The 14,487-nt window shown below is 43.6% G+C and overlaps 1 long non-coding RNA gene across 1 annotated transcript in view; it reads left to right on the forward strand.

Annotated features, from left to right (window-relative positions):
- LOC113946189 overlaps positions 1-14,487 on the forward strand; it is a 32,256-nt gene extending 17,769 nt beyond the window's left edge. The window contains exon 3 of the long non-coding RNA XR_003527337.1: positions 13,227-14,487. This is a non-coding gene — a long non-coding RNA (uncharacterized LOC113946189). The remainder of the gene's footprint in view (positions 1-13,226) is intronic.

Below are 14,487 nucleotides of genomic sequence, written 5' to 3' on the forward strand. Positions count from 1 at the left end.
GGCTGACCCTGCTTTGAGAGGAAGTTTGTACTAGAGACCTCCTGGGGTCCCTTCCAACATGAACAAGTCTGTGACTCTCAGCTGACCATGCACTCGGACTTTCATGCAATGTTAGATGTTACGGGGAGCTGAGAACAAAACTGAATACCATTACATCACCCTCCTAATTTACATTGTCCCTGGATTACTGAATGCTCTGCTTAATTCCACTCACCACACGACAGAATAGGTGTAGGAAAACCAAAAAAGATACAGAAAAGAGACTGTGAGGAAAGACTAAATAGGCTAGGCTGTGCAGCTTGAAGAGATGTGCGGGGTCTGGATGTACTACTGACCCAGGAAGTGATGATTATTGAAGAGATGCTAAAAAGGGAATGATTAGTCACTGTTTCTAGGAATACAAGTAGAGAGCACTCAACAGTGGTTAGGCAGCAAGTTTAAAAACAAACAAGACTTGTTCATGAATATATAATAATATTGTGAAAGATTTTGAGAAGGCCAAAAGCACAAGTAGATTCAAGAAGTGGTTAGATGAGTTAATGGCAAATGTATCCATTGGTACACAGGGATTTGGATGAAACTGTCACCTCAGGAAGTTCCTAAATGGCTGTTTGCTGAAGGCCAAGAGACCATGTCAGGAGAAAGTTTAGGATATGCATGGCCTTGGTTGTGCCCCTCTGCACCTGCTGCTGTTCACCACAGAGGAGAGTCCTTGGCCAGTCTGACAGCTCTCATTACTGCCTCACCAGCAGTGACCATAGCCTGTTCCTGCTCCCTGATGAGGGTGGATGAAATGGGCAAATTAAGGGAAAGGCACCACAAGCTCTGAAAGAAAAGGAAGCAATGTGAGAGAAAGGCTGGGACTTAGGAGACCTCTCATGGTATTGACTTGCGGTGCTGGGTAGCTTGAGACTAGAAATTATCTTTTTACTTTTTGTACCTCATGATCCCTATCTGTAAAATTTGTCTTTTTTAATCTTCTGTGGGGGTTATTAGCATTAAAATATCACTAAATATGAAACACAAGGGGTGCCATCAGAACATAAGGAAACACTTTTGTTGCTGTGAAGGTGACAGAGCACTGGCACAGGTTGCCCAGGGAGGTTAGTCTTCATTCTTGGAGATATTCAAAAGCCAGCTGGACGTGTGTCTCAGCAGCCAGCTCCAGGTCACCCTGCTGGAGCAAGCAGATTGGACCATACGACTTCCAGAGGTCCCCTTGAACCTCAAAAACTCTGTGATTCTGTGAAATAGCAATATTAGTAAATATAAAATAAAATTAAAATGATAGGACTATTCATGTTAAACTGCTGAGCCTCTCTAGAGGTTCAAAAATGTGCCTGACAAAGAAGGGAGCTGTCAGCCATGGTTTTTGATGTCACCAATATTACAGTGCTCTATGTAAATACACTTTTATGAGGATTTCCTTGCACTAGAATTGGGTGCTTCTTGAGGTATATGTGGATGAAATCATAGCTGCCATCCACCAGTGTCTTCTTTAAAATGTCTCAGCAGGGCAGAATACTCCTAAGCAAGTGTGTTAGATGACTAGATGGCTACCTTATGTTCAAAGACAAGTGCTGTGCTTATACAACCATATCTTCTTGTTCAGCTTTGATGCATTTATCTGGGCAGATGCCCTTAGCTGAGCTCTTGAACACAGCTCTAACCAGTCAACATGAATTTTACCCAAAGGAGAAAACAGAAATTTTTGGTGTGCCTGTGACAGCTGTGGACTCCTCAGTTTACACCTGTCTCTGACTGCTACTCTGTGCTTGTTCAGAGCAGATCTGTGCTGCAAACACCTTGACTTGCCATTGCAGTGGTACCCAAGCCATGAGTGCAGTATTGCTAATTTAGCTGTCTTGTTACATAAGCTTTGCAAACTCAGTATATGGAGTTATCTCACCTGGTTGTGTCTAAAACCCAGGTTTCCATGGATACCTCTTTATTACACTGCATCCAGCAGATATCCCCAGGTGTGCAGACAGCATGCCCTTACTGTTGGCCAGGGTCTGCATTACACAGTGAGACTGCTTTGCTGTTGGAAGAGTATATAGCAATGCTGGCTTATCCAAAATAAATACATAGGGAGATGAAAGATACTATTTATTGCTAGTCATTAACAGAATGAGCCCCCAAAACACTGCAGTTTTCCATTGTCAATTGTGTAAGATTTTGCATTGCCAGTTAACCTTTTAATTTTATTCTTCCCTAAAAAGAAAGGATCAGGAGGATGAGGGAAAAATTCTCTTTTATCTCAGGCTTTCCTCCAAAGCAATGTTACCATGTAATATAAATACCTTGGATTCTAAGGCATAGAGATTTGGGCATAGAGAAGATATAAACAAGATTTAGGTGTGCCTATGTGAAGCTACAATTTTGAAAATTACTCTTTCCTTGCCCCTAAATTTGGAAGATTCAACAGGATTATAGCTTTATTAATTCCAAAGCACTACCTATACACAGGCAGATGTACAATGTGTGTGCCTACAAACCCAGATACATATATATGTGTATAAAGAGATACATGTGCAAAGACTTTACAAACTTGAACAGCATCATATTTGGTTCAAAAGGAATGGGAATGGAAAGTGAGAGTCCCTTCCACTCCACCTTCAGTGTGGATTCTCACAGCATTCTCTAGCATGGCTTCTTGCACCAAACACCAAAGAGTAGTTTTCTTGAGAAACTCTTGTATTTGACACAAACACTTTAAGGTTATTTGGAATTTGTGTATTCTATGTGAAATATATGCTTATTTAAAAGCAAAGTTTCATCCTTCTGTCATTTTCCATTTTTAAAATGTAAAATACACCAGGCCTATGTGAGATGGCAAGATGATGACAGTCTAATAAGACAATGTGTAGACAGAGAGGAGAGATGAGAGTTAAAGATCTCTGTGTTTGACTCCATGCTGAGCTCTAACATTTTGTTTCTTGCTTTAATCATTGCTTGGTGTCTCAGTTGTTATTGTAACTTTACAGAATTATTCTCTCTCTTTCCTTTCTTTATGCTATTTCTGCATATAAATACAAAAAGCACAGCAGTAAGCATTAAAAACAGCGAGATCAGAATGACTTCAGTTGGCTTACAGCAGGGATGAATTTTCTCCTTTGCCATAAGCTGAGCAAAGGAGAGAGAAGATGAGAGGAATGGATTTCTTAATCAGATGCAGACTTCTCACATTCTTGGAGTTTTAAAACCATCAAGGCCACACTATTTTATCTGTCCACTCTTCCTTATTCTTTGCTCTCATGACCAATGCTTTGGTTTTCTTGAGACATACTTTATGTCACATTGAAATGATGGAGAGATGGTTTTGTTGATGCAATTCATTGACTAGGAAATTACAGAGTCACAGAGCATTCTGAGGTGGAAGGGACCCATAAGAATCGAGCCCAGCTCTTCAGTGAATGGCCTCTACAGGGATCAAACCCACAATGTTGGCATTATTAGAACCATGCTCTAACCAACTGAGCTAATCTCTGATTAATACTTGAGGTACAGCTCTCTATGGATTTATGTGTTGCTTTGAAAAGCAGAAATGAAACTTTATAAAGATGACACAGTAGCCTTATAAACCTACCTCGCAGCAGTAGTTTCTCAACTTAAAGCAAACAACAGCAGCGAATTAGGCCCTGAAGTTTAATGACCCAAGTAGGCAAGGGAGAGCAAGCGCTCTTTGTATGCAAGACAGGAACTGGTTGCCTTGACAGTCAGTGAAAGTCAGATCAAAAGGTTGGTTGAAAACCCTGGCTTTTAGAAGCAAAGATGGGAAACAACATCTTTCTTTTCTAGCTCTGGGGTTGGGAGATAGAGGAAAAAATAGCTATTGTACAGACAGAGAGTTATTTGAATTCTCTCTGCTACCTTTGTGCACCTGATCAAACAGCTGGTGGTTGAAAGGTTGATGCACTGTCAGGCTTTCTGCATGATATGAGCATGATAAAAATTGTTACAGCTAAAATATCTGAAAGTAAAAAACTTAGAAGAAAACAGATCCCAGGAAGGAAAAGTGAGGCAACACAAAAGAGTCCTAACCCTGGGACCTTGTCGTTTAGGCATGCACAGGCTTCAGAGGAAGCCCAAGGGGAGGAAAGAAAATGTCTTTTCTCCAAATATGCCTTGGATGGGCTGCAGAAAAGCACTAAAGAAGACATCCTTCCAATCCTACCTTTTCTTTAATATAATGTTATCCCACTACACTAGAACATAAAACCCATATACCCCTCTCTTATTAGCAACCCCCTCTCAGTCCAGGATCATAATCTCCTACCTGCTACTCTGGAATTCCTAACATACCTCAACCTCCCCCTCTTGCTTCACCAGTGAGATCCCTTATCTCACCTGTCTCTGCCCTTATTTTTTCCCACATCAATCCATGTTTCCTACTTTTTCTGCCTCATACCTTCTGCAGCCAGACTCAGGAGCAGCTGCAATGTCAGTGCCCTCCTGCCACAGAAGCAGGGTGGAGAACAGGGGTCTGTCAGCTGCTGGCCTGCATGCAGGGGCTCACCGAGCAACTCAGACACCCAGCACAGGAACTGCCACCAAAGCAGTACACGAAACCTTAGCACCCCATGAACCAGCACTGGAGATATTAAAAACCTGACTGGACAGGGTCCTGGGAAACCTGCTGTAGGCTACCCCTTGTAGCTGACCCTGGGCTTGGACTGGATTATCTTCTGAGGTACCTTCCCACCTCAACTTTTCTGTGAATTTGTAAGCACTGAGCTCTGTTGTGAGAGAGGCAAGAGGAGTTAAGAAACTTAAGTTGAGAGTTGTAGAGGTAGAGTTTGAACTGTGTCACTGATTGTAAAACCTGTTTTTTAACCCCTTGAGCATATTTGGTGCCTAAATGAAGCCTCTCTGCAGACCTTGGTCTATTTTTCCTTTGAGAAAAGGCAGATAGGAGAAAATATTACTTTCCCTTATGCACTTGGCCAAGGACAGCTCCCAGCACCATTTTGCACCTGGGCAGCAGGAGAAATTTTGTGAACTGATGGAAAGATGGGAAATGATGGGGACATGCATGAGGATGGGTGAAAAGCTGAAAGCAAAATTCCAGTTCCGCCAGCACATGCAATTCTGACAGCTTTAGACAGCAAAATATAAGTCAATACTGCATTTCCAGGGCAGCATGGGAAAGCCATACTGCTGTCTGTGTTTGTTAGGAAAATTAGCCCTTGAACATGCCTGCTATGAAAAATATATCCATTGTAAAGTGCAAAGGAGCAATTTATTTTAGTAAAAGAGCTGGCAATTCTGTCTGAGGGATGGTATATTCCCCATTATAATCTACTCTAGGTAAAGTAGATAAAATTACTGCATTTTTACTGGGAATATTGTCAAGACAACTTTTAGTGCAGCTATTTTGAGAAATTTGTAATACCATGCAATTACAAAAGACATGATTTAATATACTTCCACATTGTATCCACTTCCTTAGCTTTATCCACTTTATCCACTTTTCAACTTTATAGCAATTTCAGTGTTGACAGCCATTCTGATTGTGTTAGCAGCAATGTGAAATACAGAGTGTGATCACTGCTAGTTCCTGTCACCACTGGGGTGGGTTGTGCTCTGCATTTGTGGGGATCAGAAGCTGATGGAGACCCATGGCATGGCCAGCATCCATTGGGCTGAGCGGGACCACCTCAGGCTATTACCATCTACAGGGCCTGCCTACTAGTTTATGTTGTTCTTTTCCTTCTGGTTTTGTTTTGATTTTTCAATCACTATGTTGGAGAGAGCATTAGAACACTTGAAAATTGTTCTTTGACTGAGGCCAAAAAAGAAGAGCCTTACTCTGCAGCAACAGTGAGAGGATATGCTTATCATGATGTCTTGGGGATGTTGAAGGGGCTCTGAATGACATAAGGAGTTTTAAACATAATGGGAACTATATAGGATACACATGTTTGAGATATTAAAACATTGTGACTATATTAGGCTGGATTAGATGCAACCTTTTATGGATGCATACTAATAAACTGCTGTTTGCCATAGAAGCCTCACCCTACTTGCAGTCACGCTGCTGGCAGCATTGCCAGCCCTGAGAGCTCAGTCATCAGGAAGGTGATGGAAATAACTGACAGCCTGGCTCAGACACTCATTGCTATTAGATCTGATCCTTTAATTTTGCTCTTACATTTTCTCTCACACAGTCTGGCAATTAAGCTGCTGTCCTGCTGAGCCAAGTACAAGCCAAGGCATAAACTACAGCAATATAAGGTGCTGCTGAGCTGTATAACTGCCTCATGCCAGGGACTGGGCTGAGAGCACTGTTTTCATGAATAGAAATACTCCCCCTAATCCCAATACTTCTCTGTCTTTAACAAATTGTATCTGCAGATTCTTTGGACAAAGGGAGAGATGTTCTTTGTGTTTCGTAGCCCAGAGACAGATATAGTAGGAAAAAGAAGAGGTCTCTATCACTGATGTGGGGGAAAAAGACGATCAAACACAGGTTGCATAATGTGTGTTTCCCCACACATCTGTAGGCCAAAATTCATTTCTAATGTGGGACTGTGCCTAGTGCATGAATACATTGCTTTTCCATATGAATGCTGGGAAGTCACGTGTGGGACCTGATGCTGCATTTACCTGGCTCTGGAAAGCTCAAATGAGTTTATGGCATGCCCAGCCTGCACACTGCACATGCCAGCAGGTCTGCTCCTGGGTCTAGCAGATCCAGACACCTGGCAGAGTTTTCTCTTTGCAACACAGGAACATCTAACTTAAGCTTTCTCTTCCTCATTTTACCACTTTGTTCTATCTGGCTCCTGATCTCTTCCAAATTGGATTATCCTCTTATTCTTTCCAGTACACCTGAAATCAATGAGGTCAATGTAGTATAAGTGATGGTGAGGTTGTTATAGAGAAGATTAAAGAAATGCAATGGGTTTTACATGCAACAATAAAGATCCAGTCCAAGTAACAGTTTGTAATCCAGGATACAAAAAGCACAAGGCAAAATTGATGGGGAAAATAGTACCTCAAAGTGAAGAGAGGTAACAGACAAAGGGAAGGGCCAAGATAAAGTAACAGAAGTAACAAAGATACAACAAAACAACACACAAAGAGAAAAACTGTGTATCTGACTAAGAGAGAAATGTTCTAGAAACCATAAGAAAGGGAACAAAAAGAGGGAAGACAGCATGAAGCAGGGAGGATAGAAACTTTTAGGACAAGTGAACAACAGAGAAACAAAGTTGAAAGCTGAGAATCTGGGAGGCTTTTCCAAAAAAAAAAAAAAAAAAAGTAAATTGTAATAAAAGTGTGTGCTGAATTCATCCTGTTCAGGCTCATTTTCTCAGCAGCATTGATTGCTGCAGAAACCAGCAATGGAGGAGCTCTCAAGGTCATCTCATCTGACTGCCTACAGAGCAGAGAGCTTCTCAGAGCCAATAGTGTCTTTCATTTGCTTCCCCCACTTTAATAATGACTAAATATAAACTGAGCTGTTGGCGATATGAGTTATGTTCTGTGTGAGCAGTAAAAGCCTGTGGTTTATCCTGACAATAAGGGGGACAATGTGGAGGTGAGGGAGCTTGTAAATTACAGTGAGTATATTAGCAAGGACAGAAGCTACACAATGATGGCCTGTTTCTACAGAAGTGATTCCTGTTTGTCTGTCCTTCCACAGTTCATCAAGAAGACAGGCCCCAAGGAGGCCTGCAAATAAACCCGGGTTTCCTGTAGAGCCGTGTCCTCTAATGTCAGACCAAAACAATTCCTCCGTTTTTTGCTCTTTAGTTCTCTTTAACTGTGGGCTGCACAGGTAGAAACATGCACAGCTCTGTACGGTATGATGTTGAATATACGCTAGGATACCTCGGACATTCTGGCCCTGCTGCAGGTATTTTATTATAGCAGTCTGAGAAACACTTAATATAATATAATATAATATAATATAATATAATATAATATACAACTCTGCTTTCGTTGTGCATTACCCCGCATGAAGAGTTAGACAACAGGAACCTTAGGAGATCATTAACACCAAAGAGCAAGTGTTCTTGCCTGAGAGGAGAAATAAAACTTGTAACAATCCAGTGATTTTAATGCAACTTTGTTGAGAATGGAATAGGAGCAATCTACTCTGAACCCAGTGGGAATGACATGTCACAGCTGAAGCCTGTGTAGGATCTACAGCCCAAACCATCTCACTGTGCTGAGCTCTCAGTATAAATAACGGTGCTAAGCTTTGGAGGTTGTTTTCTTGGTCATCCTCTAAGTGCAACACTGACTGCCCTGAAACGCATTTTAGAAGTTTCTGAAGTAAGGTAGAAATAGATCTAACCATGGTTTAGATTTTTTCTTCTAAAAGTAGGCACATAATTGCACGTTCTGCGCTTCCTGTTTCCTTGAGCAATAGAAATTTCTGGATCAAACTATGGCATTTAGCCATGTAGTTCACTAGATGCAGTACATCCAACATTGCCTAACAAGACTGATCTTTTGTATGGCAACATTGCTAAATATAACTCAGCTTCTGTTGGTCTCCACAGGACAACACAGGTAGCTCAATAAGAGCTGGATATCAAAAAAACCAAAGAGGCAGAGAAAGCAGACCTGACAAGAGAGCATATCTCTCTCCAGGCCTATCCCCAAAAGGGAAGAGAGTGGGACACCCTGTGAGAGTATATCAAGATACAGAAGCCAAACCACACACTCATTGCAGGTGTTTTGGCAGCTCAATTTTTAACAACTCCCGGGAGGGTGGCATCCCCATGTCAACCTCTCTGTCCCAGGCGAGGGGCAGAGAATGGCAGGAGATGACCCCTCTGCTCAGGGGTGGCTACACTGCCTGCAGCCCTTCCCCCTGAGCTGCAGGTGCTGAGGTATGTCCAGTGCCTCGATGGAGGGAGAGGGAAAAGGGCCAGCATCCACCTGGATCAGTGGAGTCGACCTCCAGCATGGGCGTCTGCGCCTGAGCTGCTCAGGCTGGGCTCTCCTTGCAGCCTGCAGACATACAGTCAATATAACTAATCAAGCTAGGCTCTCTTTCATCTCATCCTGGAATCAATGCCTAAAATTGTTCAGAAGAAGGAAACACTGGACATGTATTTATTTCTTGACTGACATTAAAGAGAAGTAAAAGGGTCTGGGCTCCTCTGTCCCCTATAAGGGAGTTCAGGTCAGCTGTAGCTGTGTATATTGTGGGTGTCTCAAGATATCTGAGACAAGTGTGATGCCAAATGCTTTGCCTGCACAGCTATAGCTTAAGGACCTCCTGATGACCACGCACAGATTTAAATCAGACACCCTTTTTGTAGCTGTGACAGCCAAGAATTGAGCAAAGGAATGCAGAGGGCTTGGCACAGGATCCACAGGCTTAAAACAGTCCACACTAGGAATTCCTCAAAAAATGAGAGAGTCTTTGTTTTTTTCTGGAGGATATGGAAATCAAAGCACAGGGATCTCTCTTCCTCTCCCTAGTTTTGCAGCAAAGTAGGAGATAGAGGGGAAAAAAAAGGAGTTTATTTCTGTAGGCCACAGGTTAGTCAATACACTGAACCTGAAGCCCAGCTGACTAAGCTCTGTAGGGGTAAATCACATGTGAAACAACCAGCATTTGTTTGGATACTTACTTTGTTTTCTGAGGACACAGTAAGCATCACTGAGTTTGCATTGCCTTAGTCCTCAGCTCCCTTCTGTCTGGCTTAGACTGTAGCTCGCTAACCCCTACATCACACACACCCCAAGGCCTCTTCTGATTCATTATCAGGCTGGGGAGAATCTGAAATGTAGAAATTAGTCCATGGTGCATTAAGTCAGTTTCCTACATAAAACATGGTGCATTAAGGCTTTTTACTGTGTCACTGGTTTCTAAAAGCAGCTTAACCAAATCTCAAAACCACTTCACATATTTTCAGTAGGAAATCATAAATCTTCCCCATCATTTTGGCAGGCCTCTTCCTTCTCTGCCCTCCCATGAAATTCAGTCTTCTAAGCTGATTTCCATAATTCCTTTCACTGAGAATCTGTCTTGCTACCGTCGCTGATTTCATATATTTGACCATCCCACGGTGAAAGGGAGCAGGCAGGATGTTTTTTTCCTCCCTGCAAATATAGAGCATTTGTGCCAGTGTTGCAGGAGAAGCATCATGTCCTCTTGCAGCATCCCTCAGGGCCAAGGGCTCTTTGGAAGGCACGTATTGCACATCACATGTGATCTCCGGGGAATGAACCTGCTGATGCTTTCCCTCACTCTTGGTCAATCCCGTTCAGTGAGTTCGCGGCATCTCCTTTGCGCCGGGGTTGACAGGGGCAGCACTGACTGTAAAACGTGAGGATCAGCTCTCTGCCCCTTTCCCTTCCTGTCGATGGTGGGAACAGCCCGGCGCTGGGATCTGCTGGTTCTCCACGAGATGGTGGTAGATGCAAAGCGTTGGGCTGGAGCTGCCTGCGAGCGCCCGCTGCCCTTCCTTCCCCGAGCCAGACATATCCCAAGCCGTATCCCAGCCCTGCCCTCCCCGAGCCAGCCGCTGCTCATGGGACTTGTTTGGGCAAAGCAGGATTATCTGCAAAGGGCAGGCAGAGAGAGTCCGTCTCACACCCCAGGCTGCCCAGTGCTCTGGCACAGGACTCCTTAGGGAACATCTGTCCTACAGAAAGTGCCTTCTTAATATGCATTGGCTTCCTCAGGGTAGCTACCACATTACAAAAGCTGTGCAAGCAGGACAGCTCAGGTTTGAGGCTTCATTATAAACCACACAGAAAGATCTAGGATTGACTTTTTCTCTGCAATGAAAACCAGTATGTTCCTTCTGTATTTGCAGTTCAATGTGGAAAAACATTAGATAATGGAAAGAAAAAGCTACCATTCTTATACCCAAACACATATTCATTCCCCTGTATGTTGGTGTGCTTCCTGTGGGCATGCCAGGCATGCACTGGCCAGAGCGCCAGGGCAGATGCCAGGAGATGCACTGTCAGAGTCCTGGAGTGTGCTCGGCACCAGCATGTGCTTGCTGCTGGATAGTAACTACCCCTTACAACCCCGACCCAATGGCTTATAAACTGTAATATCTCTTCCTATTCTTCAATGTAGTTCAATGCAAGAGCTTCTCCCAGGTAAGAATTTGGTGTGAAATGTTTCCAAAAGAATCAGATAACCCATATCACTGCAGGGGTCCTGGGGATGGAGAGCAGGATCAGATGGGACATCCACCCCCAGGTTCCTGCCTCCAAAGGAGGCTGAGCTTGCAGGGACAGGGTGTCACCTGCTAGTGACTGTGGTTTGCTGAGAGGACAGGTGAGTTTGAGTTCATTTGCACAGAGAAGAGTAGCTGGTACCCCAATGCTCATCACTGCAGTCTGCTCAGTGATGACATCAGAGATGACCCAAAGGCAAAGTACACAAAGGAGGGAACCCCACAGGACTGTGGTAGCCAAGTGCCTTGGGAGTGGATATGAGCAAGGGGAGGCTTGCGTCAGGCAACCTGTAAGACAGCATGCACACCACCCGTGTCAGCTGGGCCCAAATTCTGGGGTTTAATCCAAGATGCTGACTGAGCTGCTGCTGTTGTGAACAAATTAGATCTTAACCAACACCGGACAAGCCTCTCAGCTCATAGTTGCCTCCTGACCGAGATCTCTGCTGTTTGTGTGGAGCTGCTCCTTGGCTCTGCTCCTGTGCAAACTCAACAGAGTGACTTAGGTGGCAGGTGGTGTAAGAGGAACTCCTGGATCCAGAACAGAGAAGGACAGGAGGCTTGGCAGAGCACTGGGGTCTTACAGCCCTGCCTCTCACAACTGACTTGCACAGCAGGAAGATGCAAATTTCAGCTGCCCTGGCAGGCCAGCTTGTCTGAGGGGCTACAGGGGATACTGAAACCCCCCAGAAATGAGCCTGAACATGCAAGCTACGTGGCTGTTGCTAACACGTAATACTGACATACGGTATGACTGAGGAACTGTGTGCTGCTGTGTCTGCTTCATGAAAAGAATCATTTCTCTTTTAAATTAAAGCCTGCATTCTTTCCTGCAGCATCAAATCTCATGTTTCTTTTCTAATGCATTTTATAATCAAACTGTCAAAATTCTTCCAGGCAGAAGTTAGTAATATCAGCCAGCCAGTTTGGTTATAGCAATACTGACTTCACTTGGGTGGCAGGACCAGTTCTGAGCACTTTAGAAGCACATTGGTGTTGGATGATACTCAGGAGCTGCTGTTAGAAACTGATACTGAGTGAACAAAACACAGTCTTTGCTTACACGAGGAAACAAAACACTTAAGATATTCTGTACATGTCTTAGCTACTCTCTGCTTTAGCCCTCCAATTCAGTTAAACCTTTGTAACCTCATTTGTATAGCCAAGCTGTCTTGGCATATTACTGGGGTTTGGCTCAAGTAGCCAAACTTTATTACACAGAAAGCAAATCTGAGATATGTGCAGCCATAAAACAGATTCACAGAAGTCACCCAGTTAAAAAAAAAGACTCATCCAAACCACAACCAGTCCCACGTTGATCCTTGAGTCTAAATTTTCTCAGAGTTCAAGGCTGAGGGAAGGAAAGATGCAAGCTACATACGTAGTTGGTAGTGCAACATAAGTTTTTGGACTGCCTAATGCATCTTGCCGTCTCAATCCTGGGTTTATTTATCATTTATACATATTTATTTTTATTAATTTTTACCTTTGCCCAATTAGCAAAAAGCTAGTTAGCAAAAAACTAATTGCCCAATTAGCAAAAAGCCAGAGCTTTGCTTGCCAGGTGTGTCTTGCAGGCTAGGTTTTCTTCAAAGTTTTCAGCCAAAACAGTTCATGTGTCTAAGAGCACCTTTTTTCCTTAATGTAATCATGGCCAGGTTCAAGACAAGCAAAAGCCCACATCCCCCTCCCAATACTCCAGCAATCTTTGAAAAGCTGTGGTGCTTTTTTTTTTTTATTGGAAGAGGGACTTGGAACTGGACAAAACAGTAACCTTACTGCTGAAATAGACTTTTTCTAGTCTCTCTGAAAATTTGGCCAATTCACAGGGCTTTGGATAAAAACCAAGCCAGCTGCAGTTCACATGTGCTCATCAGAAGCCAGCTAGAGATTGCAGGCTTCGTTCTCTGGTGAGTTCATGAGCATGGGATATGCTCTAGGGCCTGGAGTGGGACTTCCCTAGAACTTGCATTTTCTAACTGCTTCGGGCCAGAGCAACTCTAAATCCAGATACTTGAAAGTATGGATTTTTAGTTGTTTTTTCAAACTGTTTGTTTCCAGGCTACATGAAGTGACTGCATTCAGAGGAGACGAGACATGGAAGAGGAGGAGATAACTTGGAAAAGTAGACTTTGGAACAGACAAAAGGAACCCTGGCAGAGAGCTGGGGGGACACGGAGTATGTGAAGACTGGGGTGGAAATCAAAGGATGATGAGGAGACTGAAGCACAGCAAAGAACGAAGGCAACTGGGAAGTGGCATATGGGGAAAGGATGTGAAGGAACTAATTTTAGCCTCTCTTTGCACATTATTCTGAGCTCACTTAAGAACACTTGAGCTCACTCAGAAGGCCTTCCCTTTCCTTCTGACACTGTCATGGTGAACATTATAAAAAAAGCACCAAAACTTCACAAAATAAAGTATTTCTTGAACACCCCTAAAATGCAAGGAACAGCATTGCCATCATATTACAAACAGAAAACCAGAGCCTGGAACTATTTCCTGATTATTCAATCCACGAAGTACATTTGTTGTACGAGGAGACTGCTGTACAGTGGTGTATGCATGTTCTTTATATGTTCCTGTTGCCTTCTACAGCAGCTGCAAGTCCTAAATTCTTCTGTTAGCTATGCTTTATTTAGGTCAGGCATCTAAGGAATAAGGGATGCAAAACTTCACCTCCGTGCATGAGGAAAGATTTGGCCTGAGCTGAGGAAGAGGGGAGGGATGAGAATCTGCAGCGTGGCAGACCCTTACCCAATTATTCTATGGCATCATTTGATACTAAAGTTACTCCAGACTTTGAGGGTTCAGGAGCAGTCCTTCCTTTCCAGGATGTCATATAATTTCGAGAGAGTTTTTCTTTTAAGGCTTCGAATTTGTCCTATCAAAAAAGGAATCTGAAGTCCCCATTTACTTCAGCTGAGCGTGGTGTGGCCCCTGGAGCCGCTGCCTCTGCCATGCACATGCTGTAACCCTGTGGCACTGCCAGTGCCCACTGCTTGCGCTGAGATTCTGTCTTCAAACAGGCACTTTGTGGTCTCATTGTGACTGCAGCTCCCTGGTTTGCCTTGAGTTCCCTTTCCTGGCTTCTGCAGAGCTGGTTGATGAACCACCTAGGCTTTATCACTGTCTCCAGCATCCTCAGTGATGGTACATGTCCCAGTTCACACCTTTGCTTTCATACATGTTGTGCTGTCAAGAATAATTGTTAGTTTTAAACCGGCGCTGAAAGCAGCAACAGGCATTCCAAAGGGATGCACAGGATGAGCTAGTGACAGCAGCCACTTGGCATTTCCAATCCTGTGGTGCAAAAGGGGAT

The sequence above is a fragment of the Corapipo altera genome, unplaced genomic scaffold, assembly GCF_003945725.1.
Source record: "Corapipo altera isolate COAL_440 unplaced genomic scaffold, ASM394572v1 46, whole genome shotgun sequence".
NCBI classification, from domain to species: domain Eukaryota; kingdom Metazoa; phylum Chordata; class Aves; order Passeriformes; family Pipridae; genus Corapipo; species Corapipo altera.